At 38.6% G+C, this 26,284-nt stretch overlaps 1 non-coding gene and 1 pseudogene across 1 annotated transcript; both read right to left on the reverse strand.

Annotated features, from left to right (window-relative positions):
- Nucleotides 1-5,692: 5,692 nt before the first annotated feature.
- On the reverse strand, nt 5,693-19,570 carry LOC100613147 (putative ankyrin repeat domain-containing protein 30B-like; annotated as a pseudogene).
- LOC112207761 (U6 spliceosomal RNA) lies at nt 10,005-10,111 on the reverse strand. The gene has a single exon (XR_002942195.2). It is a non-coding gene; the product is annotated as a U6 spliceosomal RNA (small nuclear RNA).
- Nucleotides 19,571-26,284: the final 6,714 nt, after the last annotated feature.

A 26,284-nucleotide genomic window follows, 5' to 3' on the forward strand; every position in this document is an offset into this window, starting at 1 on the left:
ATAAATTCCTATACACCCAAAAACTTTCAGAACTGTGTCACACATGGCTTGGGACCCCCAGTGGGTCCCTTGATGCAGTTGGGACAAGTTTTCCCTCATAAGGGGTTTGGACAACATTTCCCTCTGGTCTGGCAATATCCATTTTTCTTTTGAATTCTCCTTAGCACCTATTTTTATTAGTTTCTCTTTTCAGTGGAAGAGAAAATGGAGATTATGTTAGGAGGAAGAAGGTAAAGAGTTCAGTGAAAAATAGATGTTTTAAAAGAAATGGCAGCCTGTTTGCCTATGTAATCTGCTAGGTTATTTCCTAGACTGTCAAAAGAAAGACTTTTCTGGTGTCTGGGTCATGGACAGTCACTATTTCTTCTGGCAACTGAAGGTTATTCAATACTTGGGTGAATAGCTCCTTATGAACAAGATCTTGACGTTTACTATTAATGAGACCTCGTTCAGTCCAAATTTTTCCGAATGTACGAGCCACTCCAAAGGCGTACTTAGAATTGGTATAGGTGGCTCCTTCCTGGTTCTGCAAGTACTTTAAGGCTTGGCTGAGTGCAAACAGCTCACAAGTTTGGGCAGTCCAATTCTTAGATAATTTTCCTGCCTCAATTTCTTCAAGAGTTTCTCCATCAATTACTGAATACCCATTGCATCTTTTTGCCTCAATCACCTGGGAAGAACCATCTATAAATAAGTGTCATCCCATCCTGAAGGGAGTTTCTCCTAGGTCTGGCCAGACTTTTGTATGGTAATCAGTTAAATCTAAACATGTGTGCTATCTCTTTAGATTTGGATCCCCTATTAGAAAAACTGCCGGGTTAAGGGAATTATCAGTGGTTAATGTTAAATCATCTTTTTCTAACAGAATAGTCTCATACTTTAAGATTCTTGAGTCAGTAAGCCACCTCCCTGCTTTCTGGTTTAAGATAGTTCTAACTTGATGGGGCTTTCTTACTGTCAATTTTCCTCCAAAGGTTAACTTCCTGCTTTCTTTGACCATTAGTGCTGTAGCCACAATGGATTGTATGTATTGAGGCCACTCACAAGTAACTGGATCTAAGACTTTTGACAGGAAGGCCACCATGGGCTGCTGATGGCCTCCGTGTTCTTAAGTGAGCACTCCTAAAGCTACCCCATTATCCACATTGACAAAAAGGTGGAATGGCTTTTCTAGGGAAGGTAAGGCTAAGAGAGGGGCTGTTATAAGCCTTTTTTTCAGCTGTTCAACCTGATCGACTTCCTCAGAAGTCCACAGGAAATGGTCAGTCTTCCCCTGGGAAAGTTTTGGATATAGAATTTTACTGTTTAGTGCATGTGAGTTAATCCATAAGCAGCAGTATCCAACTAACCCTAAAAATTTCCTGAGTTCTTAAGTTTGAGGCAAGGGTAGGGACACGATTCCCTCAACTCGTTCAGGCCCTATTCTTCACTTCTCTGCACTTATCAAGTGGTCTAAATATTTAATTTCAGGTTCTACATGCTGAAGCTTTCCCTTTGAGACTCATAACCCCTCGAACTGCAGATGGTTGAGAATATGTGTAGAGAAGCCAGCTACCTTCTCTATATCTTCACCAGCGTATTGGAGCAGGCATATTTGTTTGGGATGATAACTTTTTCTAATACTTGTTCTAAAATTTGACTGAAAAGGTTAGGGGAGTTTGTGAACCCTTGGGGTAAGACTATCCATCGATATTGTTGTTTCTACCCTGAATGGGGATCCTCCCACTCAAAAGCAAATATATCTGGCCTATCTTCTGCCAGGAGACATGCCCAAAAAGCATCCTTCAAATCTATTACAGTAAACCATTGATTATTATATGGAATCTTGCTGAGAATGGTGTAAGGATCGAGGACAATGGGGTGGGTAGTTTGGACTATTTGGTTAATAGCCCTAAGGTCCTGTACCAGCTGGTATGACCCATGTGATTTCTTGACTGGCAATATTGAGGTGTTATAAGGGGACATAGAGGGCTCAAGAAGCCCATCTTTAATAAGACCTTCAATTATAGGTTTCAACCCTATCCTGCCCTCTAGGGGAATGGGGTATTGTTTCCTCCTTACTACTTCCCTGGGGATTTTTAGCTTGATGTGCTTGGAGGGACTCAGAGTTTCCCTCGGTTTCCTTCTTTGGATCAGACATTAGGATTAATATATTTTTCATCTGCAGTGGTGAGTAGCTTTAATGAAGTGAGGAATCCTCTTGGGCTGAGCTGCAGGCCTATGCCTAACTTCAACATTAAATCTCTCCCTAGTAAATTAGTCCCTGCTTTAGGGATTAACAAAAACTGAATATGAGCTGATTGAGCCTGGTATCTGACTGCTGTGTTTTCTAAAATTTTTGCTTTAAATCCTTCTCCCTTTACCCCACAAACCAAAGGTTCCTCTGAAGAGTAGGCAATATTAGATGGGGGGAAAACAAACAGAGGATCGAGCCACTCCTGAATTGACTAAAAGGTTATAAACTCATGCTTAGGTCCCACTTCTAGACTTATCAAGGGCTCCTGGTGGGACTCAAGATAAAAGAGACAGAACCCCTGACCCCATTATTCTTCCACAAAAGCCATGAGTGGAAGGGCTTCTTTTTCCTTTTCTAATTTGGGACATTCTCTCTTGAAGTGGCCTGTTCTTCCACATTTGTAGTGCCTACCTTGCCCTTCTCCACTCTCAGTTCTGGGATTCTTTGATTTTACTCCCCCATACTATTTAGATGGCCTGGTAGACGAGAGCCTTGATCCTCCCAATGGAGGCTTGGGTCCTTTAAAGGAGGGTTAGGAACTTTTATAGTTTCTGGCCCACTGGAAGCTCTGTTTAGGGGTACATGGATTTGGAGCGATCTGTAGGAAGGTGAATAACATAAGTTTTGTCTTTTGTTTTTGCTTTTCTTCGTCTCTCTTTACAGATACTTTTTGAGTCTCTCTGAGAAGTTCACTTGAGGTCAGTTTTCCCAATCTTCTAATTTTTGTAACTTTTTTGAAATATCTGGACAATGTTGGCCAGGCACAGTGGCTCATGCCTGTAATCCCAGGACTTTGAGAGGCCGAGGTGGGTGGATCAGGAGGTCAGGAGATTGAGACCATCCTGGTTAACACGGAGAAACCCCGTCTCTACTAAAAATACAAAAAAATTGCTGGGCGTGGTGGTGGGCGTCTGTAGTTCCAGCTACTCGGGAGGCTAAGGCAGGAGAATGGAGCAAACCCGGGAGATAGAGCTTGCAGTGAATCAAGATCGCACCATTGCACTCCAGCCTGGGTGACAGAGAGAGACTCCATCTCAAAAAAATAAAAGGAAATATCTGGACAACTTTTAGTGACAAAATGGAGCTTTAACATTCCCTGTCCCAGGGGATTTTCCAAATTTAGGCCTGCATATTGTCTCATTTGCTCCTTTAGTCTGTCTAGGAATTTCATAGTCCACTCATCTCTCTCCTGTTGTATATCAAATGCTTTAGAGAGATTTTGAGTTTGGAGTACTGATTCCCTAGTTTCTTTCATTATCATTTCCCTTATGTCTTGCATGTTTTCTTGGTGAGCTGTGTTTTTATTATCCCACTGGGGATCTTGGGCAGGGAATTTTTGGTCCTTGGTAGGAACGTTTTGACAAGGAGGGTGTTCATATTCCCAAATTGCCATAGCAGCCCTACAGATCAGATCATTCTTCTTTCCTCCTCCGAAAAGAGGATGCCTAAGATGGACATAAACTCGACCCAAGTGTATAAATGAGGTCCCAAGAATTGATCAACCTGATTTGCCACCTCATAAGGGTCATCTAACAATGGCTTAATTTCCTTTTTCAAACTTCAGGCTTCTGAACTGGTCAAGAGAGCATTCACAAATACAATGGCTCCTCCTCCTTGTGGCATGTCTTTTAAGGGGAAGAGAGTTGGGGCTGACTCCTTATGTGTGGAGAGAAAAGGGAAGTTCTGAATGTCCTTTTTACATTGCTGTACCTCATGCTGGAGTCCCTTTAGGGAGAGGTATTTAGGTTGACAGGGGACAGGCTCATGGGATGATAACTCCCAAGAATTAGATGTAAGGAGGAGGAACAGCTTGAGCAGGAGAAGGATCTGGGGTGGGATCTGGGGTGGCAACAGCTGCCCGAGGGGAAGGGTCAGAGGCACTGAGCAGGGCAAAATGGTATAGGGAATCCCATGTGCTGGCTTTAGGTGTGGGAGTCAGCTCATCTGACTTTTCAATTTGAGATGTTGGATCGGGTTCTTCCCTAGTTGTCTTTAAGGGAATAAAGACAGGTCCCTGTCTCCAACAAAGAGCATAATCTAGTTCTTGAGAAACCAGATTTTTATCATTAACATATTGAATTAGAAGTTGACACATTACATCCTCATTCAACCCAAACTTTGGCCAGAAGATTGAGGGTTTGAAAATGGGACCTTGGGTCCAAATGAAACAGCAATATTTTATCCTCTAATGCTTTTTCTTATGTTTAGTCCTCTCATTATGCTTCCAATATTTTAACATGAGACCCAGGGGACTATCAGGGGGCATGTCTTTGTTTCTATCCTCTTCTTTTTTGCGCCCTGTCTTACTTGGGGCTTTTCCCATGTTAGGTCCTGGTTAGGCTCAATCCCACATGCTAGAGATTTCTTCCCTATCCTTTAACGCCACCTGCTGGAGGCTCCTTGCACGCTTCTTTGGCTTCATCCACTCTGGTTGCTTCCCTCCCAGGAATTTTAGGTCCCTCTTAGCATTGGCATCATGGTATAAACCCCACAGCAGGATCTGCCCTGAGCCCTATGAGGATACACTGAATTCCTCTTCAAAGGTTTTTTATTCAAATAAAAAACCGCAGATAGGACCCACTCACTCCTCACAGCAATAATGCTTAGTATCATCCACACAAACAGCACCACAAGCAGTAGTGCTTGTGATCATTCACACACACTTTCAACCTCCAGAATATCCTGACCACCAAGGAAATACTTTGTCACCCGTGCGACATTTCTTACCTCGGTCTGTGCACAGTTACCTGGTCGCCACGGTATGTGAAGATCCTTTCCCCAAAGATGCTGGCCTGTTTCTTTCCACGTTGCTGAGAGCCCAGGTTTATTAATCGCACCAGCTGAGTCTTGATTCCTTACCTTTATGGCCACTGCAACGAGGCAGCGGGGTGCGCCTCCTCACAGGAGAGGACTGGACCCTCCCCCAGAGGAGAATGGGAATGCTGGGTGGGCCCCCAAATTTGTGGAAAATAAATTTTCAGTGAAACAAAGAACAGTCAGCACTCCAGCAACAAGTTTTTACAGCAAGGCAAATTTACTTCTATGAAAGAGTGATCTTGCAGATGGAGCAATGGCAAGATCATACTGAACAAGGGAGGGGAAAGTGTTCTTATTCCTAATACAGCTAGTCCCTACTGTTGTGTCTTTTCCCTATTGGATAGGGTTGGACTGCACACTCTTAGCTAATTCAGATGGGCTATTTCAAAGAGAGCAGGAGTATGAGCTGGAGTGCCAGGGTGAGTACTTTCAGCGGGAAAGACAGTTACAGAGCAGGTGTCTAAGGATGACTGAGGACAGAGCAGGTGACTAAGAATGACTAAAGACAAAACAGGTGTTAGAAGCTAGAAGGGGGTTGTTTAATGAAACTAGGGGCAAGGAGGCATAACGTACGAGGAAGTTAAACTTTAAAACGGAGAACAAAGAACAGAGAAGCTGAACATACTGACATGTTTGCTCTTTGATGAGGAACTCAGAACTCATTGTACTTAATCTTCCCCCTCTTGAATTTTAAAGGATTTTTACAGGCTAAAATCTTTGAAGAGGAATTCGCTGTATCCTATTCGTCAGGTGTTCTTTCCACCAAGCTTTCAGCCATGTCAGGTGTTCTTTACGCCCAGGGTGCAGCCTCGTCAGGTGTTCCTTCAGATGTTCCTTCTGCCAAACACAAAGTCTGGTTAAATTTTCCTTCTGCTAAATATTATCCTTCTGACTCTTTACTTGGAAAACTTCTACTCATTCAGCTTGCTTTCCTTAAACACTACCAAACTTTTGTTTTCTCCTTTTTTTTTTTTTTTTTTTTTTTTTGAGACAAGAGCCTCGCACTGTCGCCCAGGCTAGAGTGCAGTGGCATGATCTCAGCAGATCACTGCAACCTCCGCCTCCTGGGTTCATGAAATTCTCCTACCTCAGCCTCCCATGTAGCTGGGATTACATATGCATGCCACCCAGGCCCAGCTAATTTTTTGTATTTAGTAGAGATGGGATTTCACCATGTTAGTCAGGGTGGTCCCAAACTCCTGAGCTCAAGCAATCCGCCTGCCTTGGCCTTCCAAAGTGCTAGGATTACAGGAGTGAGCCACCGCTCCTGGACACTACCAAACTTTTTAAAGCTTAAATTCTTCACGTTGGATATAAAATGTCTGACACAGACTGAATATGATAATGACATAATAAGTGATAATTATAAGCTCCCAAAGGGGTTCTGGCACAGAGTAAGCACTAAATAAAGTAGTAAATAATAAAAAAGATGATAATAACAAGAAAAATGCTTAGTACCTTAATAAAGTAGTAAATAATAAAAAATGACAATGATAATAACAAGAAAGATGCTTAGTACCTTAAAGATACCTGACAGTTATTTGTTAAGTGGACAAGTGGATAAACAAATAAAAAACATTGTTAGGAAATTCTGTTGGAAAAATTCAGAAATTCAATAGAGACAGCTCTATTGTATTATGAGCACCTTAAAGACCCAGACTATGTGTATTCCATCTTGGTCTCCTGCAACTTGCAAAATCTAACTTATAGAAGTCCTTTGATACATATGTAATAAATTAAAGATGTGCTTATACAGTTCATATTGTACAATGTATTGTTTCACATTTATGTATCACAGTAGCACTTTTGTTATTGTGAAAATTTTTTCCACTTTTATTATAATTTGTTGAGCCTAGAGTTGAGCTAGTTGAATATTTATAATGATACTATTTTGGCTAGTAGGAACAGAGTAACTTGTTGTACCAAAATTACTATTAACACACTAATTATCCAGCAGATAGAACAACACATCTTGTTCTAATGAAGTAAATATATCTTATTTGGTTTCAACTTAGAGGGAATGAAGTTGATAATAGTGAGACCTTGTTGGTACAAGACTATGTAACATAACCTGTGCTTCTCAACAAAGAAATGCTTTTCTGACTTCTGCACTCAGTAGGTATCTTTGAAAAATAATCTCCTATTGGTACTGATGCACCCTCGCTAAGTTATGTTAATTCTTATTGACATTCATTTATGGTGCAAGAAAAGTATTATTGAGTTCCAAATTCTAAAGATAGTTACTTTTTTAGTGACACAAGTCACTATGCCACACAGTTGATCTTTGAATAAGGGTTTTCACTCTAGAAGCCCACTAATAGACAGATTTTTCTTTTCCTTTGCCACTGCAAGATACCAAGACAAATCTCTCCTCTGCCTCCTCCTTATCAGCCTACTCAATGTGAAGGCAATGAGAATGAAGTCCTTTATGTATAATAATTCACTTCCATCTAATAAATAGTGAATATATTTCTTCCTCTTTATAACAGCTTCTTTTCTCCAGCTCACTTTATTCTAAGAATACAATATATAGTACATGTAAAATAGAAACTATGGGTTAATTGACTGCTTATGCTTTCACCTTTTTTCAGGCTCCAGGTCAACAGTAGAAAATTAGTAGAGTTTTGGAGGAGTCAAAAGAAACAGATTTTCATATAAAGCAGATTTTCAGCTGCATGAGGGGATCAGCACCCTAACTCTCATCTTGCTCAAGACTCAACTGTAATTAATTCTAATTCTCTAAATGCAAATCATTTATTGTAAAAATTAAATAAAGCACAGAAGTTCGAGACCAGCCTGGGCAACATAAGGAGACCATGTCTCTACAATAAAGAAACAAACAAATAATTTATTTTTTATTTAACAAATAATCATTTTATATGTTTGTTTATGTTTAATAAACAAACAAATACTTGTTTATTTAACAGTTTGTTTAACTGTGTTCCTTTATAGGTTATAATATTCAAATGTTGCAGTTTTCTGTTATTAATTCCTACTTTTCATTATTAGATGTTCTATTATTTATGGCTTGTAATCCAAGGCATCTAAGCTAGTTTATAATTTGTAATAAAGTTTATTTATAAATTTATTAATTCATTAAATTGGATAAGCTGATAAACCCCTATTACTGAGCTCATCAATCACACCAAGGATTATACATTTTATAACAAGCATAAATTGTTATGACAGTTGAGGAAACATACAATATATAAACTTAAAATTGTTTTACTCATTTATACAAAAGTTTTATATAGGATATTAGGGACCACAATTAAACAAATATTTTTTCAGATAATATTTTTGAGATTATAAACCACCTAAAACTAAATTCTTTTTTTTTTTTTTTTTTTTTTTTTACTAGCAAGATTTATTGCAAAGAGCAAAAGAACAAAGCTTCCACAGTGTGGAAGGGGACCCGAGCGGGTTGCCCAACTAAATTCTTAATTCTGAATTATAAACTAAAAAATTAAATCAAAGCTATGTATATATAAAAACACTTACATATAGGTATATATGTAAACACATGCTACTTACACATTGCTTTTTTAATAGTTCTTTTGTGATCAACACTCCTATAATCTCATGGTAGCACCACCAAGTGTAGTTTACTATCAGAGGTCTTACCTGGATTGCTATTTTGAGAATTTTTAGATATCTTTTGTTTATATTCCAAAAGTTGTTGATCAATGCTATGTATAAAAATGAAATAAATAAAATTACTATTTTAACATTGATATAAAAAACATTTACCAAATTTATTAAGTTCTTAGAGTATTTCAGACAATATTAGAGCTAACATCAGAACATTACTTTTTCCATAGACTTTAAGTTTGTAAGCTCTATGAACTTATTAAACTTCTAATTAAAGAAGAAGAAAGATAAAACACTCATGAAGTGAGGGCAGTGTTACTCAGTAAATTAACTAGAGGTAGCTTGACATATGGAAAATGTCCTTAACTCAGAATAAATCCTAGCATGGCTACCAGCAGGTATTTTTTCTTGAACAAGTTGCTTCCTTAGACTCAATGTCTTCTAACAATGAGGATTTTAGGGCCTTATTTCAGTATGCTATTATAAAGATTTAACAAGATAACATTTTTAAAATTCTTAAAATAAAAAGTGAAGCAAAAAAATAATTTGTTCTTGAACCTTATTGCTGAAACTATTTTAAAATTCCCAATAAAACCCAATATATTGGCCTGGTGCAGTGGCTCATGCTTGTGATGCAAGCAATTTGGGATGCTGAGACAGGAGGATTGCTTGAGTCCAGAAGTTCAAGACCAGCGTGGACAACATAGGGAGACCATGTCTTTACAAAAATTAAATTACAAAAAAAAAAAACAAATGTGTTTCTTCATAGGTTATAATATTCAAATATTGCAATTTTCTGTTATTAATTCCTACTTTTGGATATTAGATGTTCTATTCTTTGTGGCTTGTAATTCAGAGCATCTAAGCTATTTTATATTTTGTAATGAAATTTATTTATAAATATATTAAATCATTAAATCAGATAACCTAATTATACTCTATTACTGAGCTCATCAGCCACACCAAGGGCAGAAAATAATAGATGTCAGCATCTGGCTTGGACTACTGCTACTCTTTATCTACCTCCTTAAACTCTGAACCAACAAATCTTTGTTAGAATGATGCTTAGTCACTATGTTCATTTCCAGCTGCTGTGGAAGACAAAACGCTACCTTTATTTTTTGTAAGTTCCACAAAGAAGATGCAAGTTGGTATTTTCTCATTTCTGAGATCCCTACTAACAAAATATTGCACACAAGATCCTATGTGTTACCACATCTCATTTCATAGATCACCTTACATAAATATTTTTTGTATGAAAATCACAATTGCAATACTGGGTGTCACCCATTTTGCTTTGACTCACACCATTTCCTTGGAGCTAGTTAGAAAGGAGTAAAATGTCCTTTTGGGGACTGCAAGAAATATGCAACACTTTACAGATTTCTATGTCATCCTTGTGCAGGGACCATGCTGATCTTCTCAACGTTGTTTCAATTTTACTATATGTACCACTGAAGCCAGCACAAATCCTTACTTTTATACATGAAGACTGATCAGTGATGGATGAGGCTTAGCTCTGTTAAATCTGACCAACTTACTTGAGATTTAGTGAAGTCTATTGAATGGCTTCATGGTGATGCAGCATTTGAAAATATTTTAAAAACTCGAGGTAGAGATGTAAGTAGCATGGGAGATTTTTACTTTTAGGAAAAAAGAATCACTTGAAGGGACAACCACAAGTTGGAACCCACTACAACTTGGGAAAGATGACATGGGATTTTACAGAATAAGGTGAGACCTTCCACTACCTACAAAATGGTGCTACACAGGATATAAAGGGCCAGGGATATAGATCTGGTAACAAAGACAAAATGGATCTCTAATTTCTTCCTGTAACATTATTTCAACCTGAGTTACAGTTTCAAACTACCACAACTAATATTGGCTAGAGAAAATAGAAAAAAGCCACTCAAAGGATAACTTATCATGAAGGTCTAGGCCATATCCAGGCTAAGATGTGGGTTTCACGTCAGGTTTTGAGTGTGAGAAGAAGGGTCAATTTGCTCACTATGTGTGTGGCTAAAGCTAAAAGTTCTAGCTGCCAGAGTGGGGTGCTGGTACTTTGGAAACAATGGCTGAGAATATGTACGTGAACTTTAAAAACATGTAATAACTTCGAAGTCTACACCATGAAGACTGAGAGATCTGCGTTAGTAAGGGCATCCTGGTCACAAAGGTCAATCATTACCAGACTGCAGAAGCAGTTTCAATGGCAATGATGCAGCAACAGAATCAATGGAAACAACAAAATAAAGAGAATGGCCATTTCCCACCCCCCCTCAATCCTTCTGACTTGTACAAAAGGAATGTCTTCCTTGGACTTAGGTTCAGATTCTTTTAAAAGATTCAAGAATGAAGGTATGGAAGACAGTCCCCAGGGGACACTGTCAGGTTTTCTGCTTAAAGTGGACATTTTGAGACACAAATAACTAATTAGAAAAACCAAAATTGTGACATTATGTTTATCCCATGCATAGGGGTTATACTTCAAATCAAGTAGACAACATTAGCATCCCTAAAGCCCTAAAATAAAGAATCCTGGAGCCATTACTCCTTCTAACTAGTATAGCTTTTTGCCTGGTTTCTGGCTGATGAAGTGAACTAACTCACTGTCATTCAAAAACTACCTGTAAAAAACTATAAAATCTCACCTAGTCTTTAAATGTAAACACTTACAGATTAAATCCACAAGCAACAGCATAACGTTGCAATCATTCCACACGTATCTTCAGCACAGATGTCAACATTTTGCTGAAGAACCATGCCAACTATCTCTGATGATCCACGGCATATGGCAAGCATGAGGGCTGTGCTAAAATAACAAAGAGATAACTTCATTATTAGGAACAGAACCAATTTAATATGTGCCTGTCAGTGTAGAATTAACCATTTACATGTATTAACAAATGTTAAGTATCTTGAGTGCTCAAGTGTTTATCCTTGTAAATCACGACCAAGGCTAAAAGGAAGGGGTGAAAAGACTCATGTCTCACTGGGATATGGCATAGTAGAATTGGCTAACATAAAGTCCACTGAGGGGCAAGAAAATATGTTCTGTTCACTAACCTAAAATAGGCAAAGTTTTAAGTGAAGAATTATCTATTTCCTCCTTAGTCTGATATAATATTTTGTACTTCAAAATTAGCTAGAAGTCAGACAAGTGAGAGCAATCTGAAGACTTAAAACAATATTAGGAATTATATTGTCGTGAGTAGCTGGGACTACAGGCATGTGCCACCATGCTTGGCTAATTTTTATATTTTTACCATGTTGGCTAGGCTAGTCTCAAACTCCTGGCCTCAGGTGATCTACCCACTTGGTCTCCCAAAGTGCTGGGATAACAGATGACAGCTACCATGCCCAGCAAATATTGCATTTTTAAAAGTGTATGAAAAACAGAAGTTAGAAAAATACTATAAAGGTGTTAATAATTCAATATTGAATTATAAAGTAAACTAAAAATTCATACTTCTTAAAACTAATACAGAACCACTTTAGCTAATAGAAGAGAATGCAACAAAAAACATCAGATTACAAATAAGAATCAGTCAATATAATAAAAGAAGAAAATCCTACTATACACTGTTCTTTATGTTGACCAGTCCAAATAATTGCTTTTCTTCCTAACTGATAATTTGTGTTGGTATTTTTCTGTATAATCTAATAATTTTAAGTAAATGTTATTAATTTAATATTTCTGACTTGAGTGTTATTACTCTAGCACACTACTCAAGTGTCTTTTAATAAAAAAAACTACTATACCATTTAAACTTATCAACTGCATTTGCATTTGCATTTTTTGTCAGTAAAAATTCCACAATTTGCTCACTTCTTTTCCTTATGCTAGTAAAAGTGGTGTGTGGCCAGCCTGTAAAACAGCAAAAACAATGTATAATTCATGAAATTACATATTTCTCAGCTGAATTGAATACCTTATATAATATCCTATGAACTTAAACAATGGAAAGTAAATCAATAGCAATCCCTTCTTTCTCACTTTTCTGTGCTTTCCCATGTACTGCACCTTCTCTTGTAAACATTCAGCCTCTGCATCACTACATCAACTCTGGTTATCTCTAAAAATCATTATACTGTAATGATTTTATTGTTTCCCATGTAAACCAAGAGCTTCTTGAGGGCAGGGTCTGTATCTTTTACCTCTATATCCTTAAACCCTAAGACATAGTAGTAAATATTTTATTTTTTACTAAGTTAGTAATCTAAATTATTACCTCTAGAACAGTGTTTCTTCAACTATATTCCAAAGAATAATTACCTTACCAGAAGCACTGTACCCCAACAGATTCCACCATTATCTATGTTCAAGAAATGTTATAAAACTGTGAATTAAATGTTCTTTATTCAAGAAATGAATTGAACTTTACCTAATCCCTATTGACAGTATATTTTTGTGGCAAACATTAACATTTGACAAATAGAATTTCAGGGATGCAGTTCTGAAAGCTTCCCCCCAAAAAGGGAGGTTTCCTCTGGGTGATACAAACTCACTTGATTCTCTTCTGTCAATGATCCCAAGATTCCAAATGCCAATGTCAGGCACTTCTGCTCTAAATGGGTCAATAAGGAAGTGGCTCTAAATTAAAAGAGGTTGGCTTCAAATAAACTTTGATTGCTCATTATTAAATGGTCCATGGGGTTTATCCTATTACCAGACAATAGGATTTTATCTCAGCTATTAGAAATTCAGTATAAAAGCCCAGGTGAGGTGGTTCATGCCTGTAATCCCAGCACATTGAGAGGCCAAGGCAGACAGATCACAAGGTCAGGAGATCGAGACCATCCTGGTCAACATGGTGAAACCCCATCTCTGCTAAAAATACAAAAAATTTAGCTGGGCATGGTGGCACATGCCTGCATCCCAGCTACTTAGGAGGCTGAGGCAGGAGAATCGCTTGAACCAGGGAGGCAAAGATTGCAGTGAGCCGAGATCACACCACCGCACTCTGGCCTGGTGACAGAGCAAGGCTCCGTCTCAAAAAAAAAAAAAAAAAAAAAGAAATAAAGGAAAGAAATTCAGTATAAAATTTTATTCTCTATTATAATGATACTCCTAGGATCCTAATGCATATCTACTTCTTCAAATGCAATAATCCATTTTTATTCTGGTTTCTACTGTAATTGATACTATTTTTTGGCAAAATATCAGACGCATGAATAAAATGGCTTATTAATGAAAGTTCTAACTCATGTATATGGCTTAGCAAAATAGAAGCCACTAAATCACTTGAATTTTAAGGGACAATTCTGCGGAGAAAGATATAATATTTCCTGCAATATGCATAACCTATTCAAATATAACCATGATTAATCTAAAAAGGCTTAAAGGCCTTCTAATAGAAGGTGATTATTTATGGTTTATATGAAGAAAAATAATCATTTAAAAAATATTCTAAATTCTAGAAGACTACTCCATTATTAATGAATTAATGTAAAATATAAACTATATATTATAAACACCTATAAACTGTCTTTGATAACTTGAAATCTTTACCAAAATATACTATGAGAGAGAAATTGATAACTGAAATATTTACAGAGGCAAAAGAGGTAAGTTGAATAAGTGATGTAACTAGGTGGGCACAGTAGCAAACTGGAAACATATGCTTTATGTAAAGCTAGAATGTCTTCATAGCATACCAAACAGTCATATGGGCTCAAGAGACACCAGATTCAATCCTTTAAGAAGAAATCCAGATTTCTGCATGTCTCTGAAATTTTACATGTTGACTTAATTTATGCAGGCAAATTTTAATTTCCTGTAGTTTTACACTAACTGGAAAGAAACAAAAACTTGGGTGCTAAAGAATATTTGAAAATGTTTTACCTTTAACAAATTCAAATATTTATCATAATGCACAGAAAAGCCATACTAATAGTTCTTGTAAAAATATTAATGTTTAAAGCAAAATCCTAGACAATTAAGTTTTGTCAAACTATTTTCATAGAAAAACAGGAATGTTTGAGCTTCCAAATATAAAACAATTTACATATGTTAATGTTAAAACAAATGGATTTCAAATATTTTGAAAATAGCATTGGTTAACGTCTACCTTGTTCATCACTTCGATGTCTGCACCTTAGGACAGCAATTTTGCCACCACTGACAAATTCTCACTATAAACAGCATAATGGACAGCTGTGTTGCCATACACATCTACAATATTTGGATCAGCATCAGAATCTATGAGAATATTTGCACAAGCCTCCCTCTGGCATTGCAGAGCCTGTTAGTATTAAAGCAAGAAGTAAATTATAAATTATAGGAAATATAAATAAATATTCCACAGGTTTCACAAACTAGTTATATTTCAATGAGATAAATTCATCTTTATTCTATGTATTTAAACCACATCCATCTCCTGCTGAAAGAACTGGCTACCATTTACCTTCATCAGAGGTGTCCTGTTTTCACCATCAAGGACGTCAAGCTGGCATTTTCTATCTACCAGTAGTGTTACTACTTCTGCGTGGCCATTGGCACAGGCCCAGTGTAGAGCAGTCCTACGAGAGTGAGAAGACTTTTTAGGAAATTTTAGTCCACTGTCTCAAAACATATAATGATTTATGTAATTGTCAACATTAAATACCATGCTCTTTCTCTGCCTTCAAAACAAATATTTAATATTCTCCTGAAGAAAGTACAACATTCATTCACTCTTATTACTCACTACATTAATGAAAGAGTGGCCTATTTGAATAGAAAGAGTTTGGCCTTTGATTCAGTTCAACATGGGCTTGAATATTACTTTAAAGTCTTTCACCTTCTAGCTATCACTTAACATTTCTGTGCCTCAATTTTCTCATGAATAAAGTGAAGATGAATACAGCAGTTATCTCACAGGACATCACTGTGATGCCTCATGAGAATGTGTGCAACGTTTTTCAAAGAATTCCTAGCACATGTAACAGCTCAGTAATTGTTAGATATTGTAATTATTTCTACTACTTAACAAAGAAAACATTTTAAGTAAAATGGTACAATTATGCCTACTTTGTGGTATGTTTTAAAGGTTAGAGATAAACCTGTAGTTTAATAATTCTAAGATACTCTATTTCTCATATTTTAACATCTCTGACATTGAAATGCCACTTATAAGTCATTATTTGTTACAAGTATATTCTGCAGAAATTTAAACAATCTTTTATTGTTACATAAATAAGGAGGCATCACACAATTCACGGTGCCTTCCATGAAGTGGCATATGGTGTATACAACAGGATGATGGCAGTCCTAGTCATAGGATTAACACTTAAAGAAATTTTAGCTTTTAAGAGTGCTACACAAAAGGAGAGTTGAAATAAAAACAAACTGTTAAAACAAAGTACTTCTTTAATATTTTTAAAACTTCAAGCCAAAGAAAACTTGGGATTAAAGTAGGTATGGATCATTTTATTTCATATTTAGATTTATAGAATGCATGTAAATTCATATTTAAATTTATAGAATGCATGTAAGTTAGGTATTTCCAATGATTAATATTACTATTTAAAGCTGTTATAAATTTCCAAAATCGTGGTTGGTAGTTATCTTTTACTAGTTTCTTACTTCAGAAGTGTTTTTGTTTTAAAGATGAGAGGAAAATCTTCAATTGAGATTCAGTCCTAGTACTCCAACTTTAAATCTCTCACTTTGCTAAGGCTGAGCAGGTAAATGTAAAATTTTTAAGGATGAAAGGATCTTGAGAGTTAATGTATCTTCTACATAATAGGCATTCAGCTTACATGTGATAAATTGATTAAAAGGATAAATACAGTTGAGAAGTTCAATACCTTAAAAAAACTGCTATAAATAAAGCACTTATATTTTCTATTTTATTTTCTTAATAATAAAACTACACTAATTAATCTATAATTATTGACATATATGTAATAAATCTATATATAATAAAAATATGTGTCTAATAAGATGTATATGTAAATCAACAAGCACAGGTAAAAAGATTGTCTTTTGAAGATGCTAAAAGTTCACAGAATATACTAATCCACACAGAAAAAATTAAAATATGGAAAGTGAGAAATTGTTTTCATTGGTGCAAAATTATATTCCTGCTCTTCCCAAAAATTATTTCATTAATAATAAACTTTTTCTAATAGCATTGTACATGCTCAATGTGGAAATCAAGGAAAATAAAAAGGAAAAACATTTTATATTAAAACAAATGCCCTCAAATAACAAATTTTATCATGTTTCATACACAATTTCAGATAACACAAGACTGTAGTCTGTGTGTATGTATAATCAAACTGAACTTTACCCTCACTTGACACACCAAAATACATTTTCAAATGTCACCTACTTCTCTACATATTTCTACCTTCAGTGGTCACATATTATCCCATGCTGTAAATTCACTGAAATGTATTTATAAAAGTCATTATATGGATTCTTCTTAATAATATGGTTCTTACCACCAAATTGTCTATTTGAAAAGTTATCTGCAACTTAAACTTTAAACAGCAGTGTAAATATCACTGCTCTTTTTCCTCATAAACTTTGTAGATAGAAAGCAGTGTTTGATTCCTCTTTTAACTTAAATGCCTTCTGTAACCAGGAACACTAAATATTGTTTTCTGTGTGCATAGGTCACTTATAGATCTTAAGAAAATACTTTTCCAATTTTAAATTAGAAGAAAAGTACTATTTTTAGACCTGCAATTTAGATCTCTAATTTAAATTGCTCAATTTTAAATTAGAGGGTTTTTTGTTGATTTAAGTGAATTATCTATAAAAGGACGATTTTTAAATCTAATATGTATACACACACACACATACATGTGTAGTAAATATTTTACAAGTATGCGGCCTTTTATTTTTTCTCATTACAGTTTAATTTAATTTTGTTTTGCTTAATTATCCTTCAGACTGCTTGCTTCTGAGCTTCTTAGAAAGGTGTTGTCAACATAAAAATGTACCTGTGTAAATAGGCATTTATGTTTTCTTCTGGTGCTTTTATCATTTTGTATATTAAAAAAATTAATCTATATTCCGTCAGAAATTTACTTTGTGGCATAAAAATCTAGTTTTCTCCAAAAAGCAGGCATTTCCCTTATGAAACTATTCTTTCCCTACTAGTATAAAGTGTGAGCATTATCAAGTTCTAAATTCTTAGATATTCGGGTGTTTCTGGATTTTCTACTCTGTTGTATTCATTTACCTGTCTTTTCAGCCGTTATCAAAGAATTTGTGATTTATGTATTTATTTTTGAGACACAGTCTCACTCTGTCGCCCAGGCTGGAGTGCAGTGATGGGATCTCAGCTCACTGCAACCTCCACCTCCCAGTTTCAAGCGATTCTCGCTCCTCAGCCTCCCGAGTAGATGGGCTTACAGGCTACCGACATCGTGCCTGGCTAATTTTTGTATTTTTGTAGAGTCGGGGTTTCACCATATTGGCCAGGCTAGTCTTGAACTCCTGACCTCAGGTGATCCACCTGCCTCGGCCGCCCGAAGTGCTGGGACCACAGGCATGAGCCAGCACGCCTGGACTTTTTTTTTTTCCTTTTTCAAATTTTATTTATTTATTTATTTATTTATTTATTTATTTATTTATTATTTTGAGAGGGAATCTCGCTCTGTCACCCAGGCTGGAGTGCAGTGGTGCGATCTCGGCTCACTCCAAGCTCCACCTCCCAGGTTCACACCATTCTCCTGCCTCAGCCTCCCGAGTAGCTGGGACTACAGGTGCCCGCCACCATGCCCGGCCAATTTTTTGTATTTTTAGTAGAGACCGTGTTAGCCAGGATGGTCTTGATCTCCTGACCTCGTGATCCACCCACCTCGGCCTCCCAAAGTGCTGGGATTACAGGCATGATCCACCGTGCCTGGCCGTGGCCCATTTTGTGCAAATTAATAGCACATTTTGAAATCTAGAAGAGCAAGACTTTTCTACTCCGTTACAAAAATTTTTAAATGTCATCACAATAGTAAAAGACAGAGTGTGTAATTTTAAAAATGTTAAAATGTTGATGATTTTATTTGGTTTATGTAAAACTGATAAAGAACTTGCATCTTGAGAAAAATGAGTCTTCTTAAATTCGAAAACATAAACCATCTTCCCACCTCAAAGTTACCTTCTAAGGTCCCTCAGCAAAGATTATATTTACATAGACATTCATTGATATTGAAATGGATACTGGACTTTATCCAAAAAAATTTTAGCCAAGAAGTTAATATATTATGGGAATTATTTCATTATGCACCATTTCATAATGTATCTAACATCTTTTAAAACCTGTACATTAAAAGTAAAACCCTGTATGTACTTAATTTTGTAAGTTAAATCACTTTAAAATTCTCTACACAGTGCTCTGTGAGAGGAAGTGGGAGTGAAGGAGAAAGCAGCTAACTAAAGTTTGAGGTTGATTTTAAGGTGGCCTATGCCCTCCGCCCTGCAGGGCCCCCCCATGCAAGGCCTGGGGGGCCTGCCCGGGAAGAAGATCAAGACCTCGGGGCCCAGGACAGCTGCCCCGCTGCCCGCCACTCCTCCACCTGCTCCCCTTGTCCCCAGGACCCCCAGCCCCCACTCTGAAGGGGCGATCCTCCCACAGCCGCCTCCTCCTCCTGCAGCCCCGGCTCAGGCACGGTCTGGTACCTCTTCTTCGCATCTCTTATGTTCAGGTCCATTGTCGTCGTCTTCATCATCCTCTCCAGCTTCCAGGCTTGGCCCCGGGAGGCAGCTTTGTGGATCTTCCTGAGATCCCCATGGTGAATCACGTAAGAGCCATTGTTGGTGTAGACCAGCTGACTGAAGGGGCTCGGGCGCTCCGGGCCCGTCTGGCCCTTGACAGCGGCGGCAGAGAGCCTCTCCATGGCTGCAGCCACCTGCTAGAGAGAGCCCGCACCTCCCGCTGCTCGCCCTTCCCCAGTCCCCGCCGCTCGCCCTCGCCCTTCTTCAGTCCCCGCACCCGCCCTGACACCAGTAGAAATCTCAGTCGGGCCAAGCTTTTGGACACTCCAGCCTCTCCTGGAAGAAAATCGCTGCGCAAAACCATTAGGCAGCTGAGCAGAACCGTTAGGCAACAGAGCATGCGCAACTCAGCAGACCGGGGAGACAGGCGAGGCGGGAAACCGGCCGGGCTGCGCTTCGCCCAGCACCGCGTGCAGGTGGCACCTGCCACTGAGGTGCTGTCGGGCTGGCGGGGCTCCCTGGAGCGGAACGTGGGGGGCTCCCTGCCACACGGCCTGCTTGACAGAGCCGCCCCTGGCCCCTCCTCAACCTGAGATCCAGGAGCTGGGCCCTGGTGCTGGGCATCGTGCAGCCTCTGGGGTGGCGCTGAGCGTCGGTTCCCACCCTCCTGCAGCCAGGGACCCAACCACTGACTTAGGCGCCCTGGAGGCTTCTGGCCCAAGTATCCACGCTGTTGGTGGCGCTGGCAGGGTCGGGGTTGCAGCCTCTGCTGCCACCTGCCACGTTCAGGTGGCAGCTGCAGCTGAGCCCATGGTAGAGGCTACAGAGCTGGGCCCAGACCACTGAGCATCGCCGAGTACATCGCCCTTCCACCCGGGGCTCTGCTCTTCCTCAGCTTGCGCTGGCAGTGCAGGCTCGCCACCACTGGGCCCTGTACACCTGCGGCCATGAGGCTTTGCGGCAGGTTCCCACCCTCCTGCAACTGAGGTCCCACTGCCTGACTTAGGTGCAGTGGCGTTGTCCGACCCTGGGGTTCGCCTGCTGGTGGGGCGGACATGTTCTGGGGTTGCCACTGCTGCTGCCACCTTCAAATGCCAGCTGCAGCAGAGCCCATGGTAGAGGCTGCAGGGCTGGGCCCGATGGCCTGAGGGTCACTGAGTGGCACACGCCCTCCCACTCTAGGCCCTGCTCTTCCTTGGTTCGCGCCCTGAGCGCTGGTTTGCAGGCTCTGGGGACTGTGCAGTCGCCAGGATGGAGCTGAGTGGCAGGTTCAGCGCTGCCTGGGCCCAGAGGGGAAGAGGGGAGTTTGGGGTTGCTTGGCCGTATTTGCCTATGTGCCAAGTGCAGGTAGTGGCTACAGTTCTGACAGGCACGGATGGCGGGTCCCGTTTAGAGGGCTTCAAGGTTGCTGAGAGCGCCAGCTGCCAGGCCTCAGGATCCCTTCCTCGTTGAGCAGCATCTGGAGTATGGCGGTGGCGCTGGGTAATCTGCAGCCATCCTGGATGGGACTGAGCTGCAGTTCTCTCCCTTGGACTGAGAGGGAAACTTGGCTGAGTAGAGCAGATGGAGAAACAGTTAAATTGAACTTATCTATAAAGACTTCCAGGCTGGGTGCAGGACCTCATGCCTGTACTTACAGCACTTTGGGAGACCGAGATAGGAGGATCGCTTGATCCCAGGAGTTTGAGACCAGCTTAGACAACACAGAGAACATTCATCTCTGTAAAAATAAAACCAATCAGCCAGGCATGGTGGTGCATGTCTGTGGCCCCAGCTACTTGGGAGATTGATTGTGGGAGGATCACTTGCACCCGGGAGTTCGTGGGTACAGTAAACTGATTGTGCCACAAACAAGGAATGAGAGGTCCTGTTGCTCCACATCCTTGACAGCATTTGACTTTTTCAGTCTTCTGGATTTTGGTTATTGTTTGATTGTTTGTGCCGCTGCACTCCAAGCCTGGGCAACAGAGACTCTCTCTCTCAAAATAAATAAATAAAAGACTTCTAGTCACTATATCATATTTATGTCGAATTATTTACACATCAAGCTTGAAGAGTTAAAACCCACAGCGCCCTCTGATTATGCGATAGGGACCATGTGATTAAAGTGGGTGACCATGTTCTTGCCTCCAGGTGGCCCAAGTCAAGGGATGGGTCCTCAGCTGCAGGAGAGTGGGAATGGATGCTCAGCACCACCCCGGAGGCTACACAATGCCCAGCCCCAGGGCCCAACTCCTGGATCCCGGGTCATGAACAAAAACCCAAGAATTGAAGACTTGAGTGTTAGATGTGCTCATTTCTGCTGGGATATCATTGGTTCTAGACTGTCTTAGCTTACAGAGCAAATAAATAAATGTGTGTATACAAAGCTGTGTATAGACATAACTATAAATATTTCTAAATGTAATGTGTATAAGTGTTAGTTCATACTGATGTCTACGACTCAATTCTTTTATCACATGATCATTCTGGCCTTCTCCCTTTGCTTACATGTAACCTACCACTTTAATAGTGAGAAACTAGGCTCCTGTCATTTGTCATCCATTTGCTTAACTGTCTAGTTCCAATATACATTTATTCTCTATCAATATCAGAATCGTTATCCCATTTCCTGTAGGAAACAGCTATACCAACCAGATCACATGAGTTGTTTGCAGTTTCTCTTCCTTTCAGTCTTCATGCATTTTGTTTCTTTCTTTTTCTTTTCTTTTTTTTTTTTGAGATGGAGTTTTGCTCTTCTTGCCCAGGCTGAGGCTGGAGTGCAGTGGCATGATCTCGGCTCACTGCAACCTCTACCTCCCAGGTTCAAGCGATTCTCCCGCCTCAGCCTCCTGCATAGCTGGGATTACAGGCACCTGCCATCATGCCCAGCTAATTTTTGTCTTTTTAGTAGAGACGGGGTTTCACCATTTTTGCCAGGCTAGTCTCAAACTCCCAGCCTCAGGTGATCCGCCCACCTTGACCTCCTAAAGTGCTGGGATTACAGGTGTGAGCCACCACAGAAGGCCCATCCATTTTCTAAGATGCTTATGTCAGCACGTTTTTCCCACTCCCTAGAGCGAAGTGGCTTTATACATTTGTAGTACTTTAGATTTTTTATCACATTCTGCATTCCATCCCAGGATCCCCAGAACACCTACTTTGTTGTTGTTGTTGTTGTTGTTTTAAAATTTGCATATATTAAGTGACACTCTTTGTGCTGTGAGATTCTTTGTTTTTTAACAAATGCAGGCCGGGTGCAGTGGCTCACGCCTCTAATCCCAGCACTTTGGGAGGCCGAGGCGGGCAGATCACGAGGTCAGGAGATGGAGATCATCCTGGCTACATGGTGAAACCCCGTCTCTACTAAAAATACAAAAACAAAATTAGCCGGGCGTGGTGGCAGGCACCTGTAGTCCCAGCTACTCGGGAGGCTGAGGCGGGAGAATGGCGTGAACCCGGGTTGCAGAGCTTGCAGTGAGCCGAGATCGTGCCACCGCACTCCAGCCTGGGCGACAGAGCAGACTCCATCTCAAAAAACAAAACAAAAAAATCAAACGCAAATGCATACTCTCATGTTTCCACAGTTGTGGTATCATACAGAATACTTTGACTGGTCCAAATAATGCCCATGTGCTTCACCTATTAAACCTCCTCACTGAATCTTTTGCCAGATCATTTACTTTTTTAGGAAGTAATATTCCCTTATATGATGTATCACAGTGTTTTTTGTTGTTTTTTTTCCATTCATCAATTATGAGACCTCTTGGTTTCTTCCAGTTTCGGGAATTATAAACAAACTGTTATATATATATTCATGTGCCAGTTTTGGTGTGGACATAGTTTTCAAATAAGGTGGATAAACACCTAAAAACACATTTGCAGCCAGGCACGATGGCTCACGCCTGTAATCCTAGCACTTTGGGAGGCCGATGCGATCGCATTGCCTGAGCTCAGGAGTTGGACACCAGCCTGGGCCACATGGTAAAATTTCCCAAATCAGCAGGTTATACTGCCTCTAGTAAAATACAAAAAAAAAAAAAAAAAAAAAAAAATAGCCGAGCGTGGTGGTAGGTGCCTGTAGTCCCAGCTACTCTGGAGGCTGAGGCAGGAGAATTGTTTGAACCCAGGAGGTGGAGGTTGCAGTATCCTTCTATTGCACCACTGCACTCCAGCCTGGGTGACAGAGCAAGATTCCATCTCAAAACAAACAAAAAAACCACAATTGCTATATTATATTTAAGACTTTTTTTACATGTAGTATAGCAACTATGGGCATAAGAAATTGCCCATCTGTCTTCCAAAGTGGTGGTTTCATTTTGCAAGCGGTGAAAGAAAAAAAACAAAAAACAAAATTCTTCTTGCTCCTGGTTTTTGGGAAAAAGCATCCCATTTCTCATCATTAAGTATGATAGTTCTAGGGTTTTTGTAGATGTTCTTTTTCAAGTTAAGAAAATTCACCTCAATTCCTAGTTTTCTGAGAGTTTCTCAAATTATAGATGGGTGATAGATTTTGCCATAAGCTTTTTCTACATCGGTTGATACAGTCACATGATTTTTCTTCCTTAACCTGTTGATTTAGGAAATTCTGCAGATAATTTTCTAATATTGAATCAGTCTTGCATACAGTCTTACCTAGAATAAATACATAGTTAGATTCAATTGTCTAGTATTTTGTGAAGGATTATTGAATCTTTGTTCATGAGAGATATTGATATATTGATTTTATTTCATGTTATGCCTATTGGATTTGGCAAGAGGGTAATATTTACCTCATAGAATGAATTAGGAAGTGTTCTCTCTAATTCCATTTTCTTGAAAAGTCCGTGGAAAATTGGTATAATTTCTCCTTTAAATGCCTGATAGAACTCACCACTAAAGACATTCGGGCCTGGAACCATTGGGGGGGGGGCGAGTTATTAACTATTTATTCAATTCCTTTTATAGATATAAGAGTACTCATGTTATTTATTTTTTCTTTTGTGAGTATTGGCATATTGTGTCTTTCAAGGTATTTGTCCATTTTATATAGGTTATTCAACTTGTGAGTATAGAGTTTTAATATAGTAAATATATTATCCTTTTAATGTCCACAAAATCAGGAGTCATAACACATACCCCTCTTTCACTTCCAATATTTCTAAGTTGTGCATTCTCTCTTTTTTTCTTTATTAGTTTGTCTAAATGTTAGCAAGTTTATGGATCTTTTCAAAGAAACAGCTGTTTCATTGATTTTCTCTGTTGTTTTCCTGTTTTCTATTTTACTGATATCTGCTATACTTTATATATTTTTTCCCTTGCTACTTACTTTGGATTTTCTTTTTCTAGTTTCTTAAGGCAGAAGCTTAGGTTATTGATTTTATTTCCTTTTTCATAATAATATGCATTTAATGCTATAAATTTAGGTACTAATTCTACTGTATCTCATATATTTTAATAAGTTGTGATTCCATTTTCTTTTAATTCTAAATATTTTAGTTACTCTTTAGTCTTCTTTTGGGATGCATTTAGATGTTTTGTTAAGTCTTCAAATATTTGAAAAATTTTTCAGTTCTTCCTGCTATTTATTTCTACTTTAATTTTTATTGTGGTCTGAGTGTGTACTTTGTATGAACTTTATTCTTTGAAAAATTTTAAGACATTTATGGCCCATAATGCAGTGTGTCTTGTACAAACTAGAGAAGAATGTGTATCCTACTTTTGTTGAAGTAGAATATAAACATTAATTATATTCATTTATTTTTATTTCATTTTATTTTATTTTGAGATAGAGCCTCACTCTGTCACCCAGGCTGGAGTGCAGTGGTGGTCTTGGCACACTGCAACCTCCACATCCCAGGTTAAAGTGATCCTCCCACCTCAGCCCAGAGTAGCTGGGATTACAGATGTGTGCCACAACACCAGGCTAACTTTCATATTTTTAATAGAGACGTGTTTCATCGTGTTGGTCAGGCTGGTCTCAGGTGGTCCACCCACCTTGGCATCCCAAAGTGCTGGGATTACTGGCATGAGCCACTGTGCCTGGCCTGCCTCCTCTTATTTTAATTGAGCATCTTCTATGATTGTATTTTTATCTCAGCTCTTGGTGTATCTCATCACCTCATGAGATGTGATCTCATCACTTCTTTTAAAAACTTGTGGTGGTTTTCTTAGAATTGATTATGTGCATTTTAAGTCTATCTTTAAATTAATTAGAATTGATTATATACATTTTATGTCTGTCTTCAAATAAAATTGTTACTTCACATGTAGTGTAGGTATCTCATAAAAATACTACCAGATTGTACCTCCTGTACCTTATGACATTGCTATTGTTCATTTCATCTGTCCACATTCTATAATTACCCATTTTTTGTTACTAAACAGTTATGGATCAATAAGAATAAAAAAAGTTTTTAACTTTAATTTATTCTTTTTCATTTATTTCTTCTTTATTGTGTATCTGAATTTCTCACTTGCATCATTTTCTCTCCCCTTGAAGAACTTCCTTTAGTATTTCTTGCAAGACAGGTCAGCTGACAATCACTTAAATTTTGTTTTTCTGAGAAAGTTTTCTATTTGCTTTCTTTGTTAAAGGAAATTTCAATATATAGAATTGCTTTATCCCCCTAAAGTCATATGCTGTTGAATATATTTTCAAATACTTATTTGCCATTTTTATATTTCCTTTGGTGACTTATCCATTTATATTGTTTCCCCATTTTTAACTGAATTGTTTGCTTTCTTGTGAAATTTGAAGTGTTTCTTGTGTATTTTGAATAATAGCCTTTATTACAGATTAGTGGATAAAGAAAATGTGGCATATACATACAATGGAATATTATTCATCCTTAGAAAAGAAGGAAATCCTAAAATTTGTGATAGCATTGATGGACTGAGAGAACATAATGCTAAGTAAAATAAGCCAGACACAGAAAGACAAATATACTGCATAATCTCACTTATCTGTGAAATCTAAAAAATTTAAACTCATTAGATGCTAGGGATTAGAAGGTAGGAAAAAGGGGGAG

Source organism: Pan troglodytes, chromosome 11 (genome assembly GCF_028858775.2).
Source record: "Pan troglodytes isolate AG18354 chromosome 11, NHGRI_mPanTro3-v2.0_pri, whole genome shotgun sequence".
NCBI lineage: Eukaryota > Metazoa > Chordata > Mammalia > Primates > Hominidae > Pan > Pan troglodytes.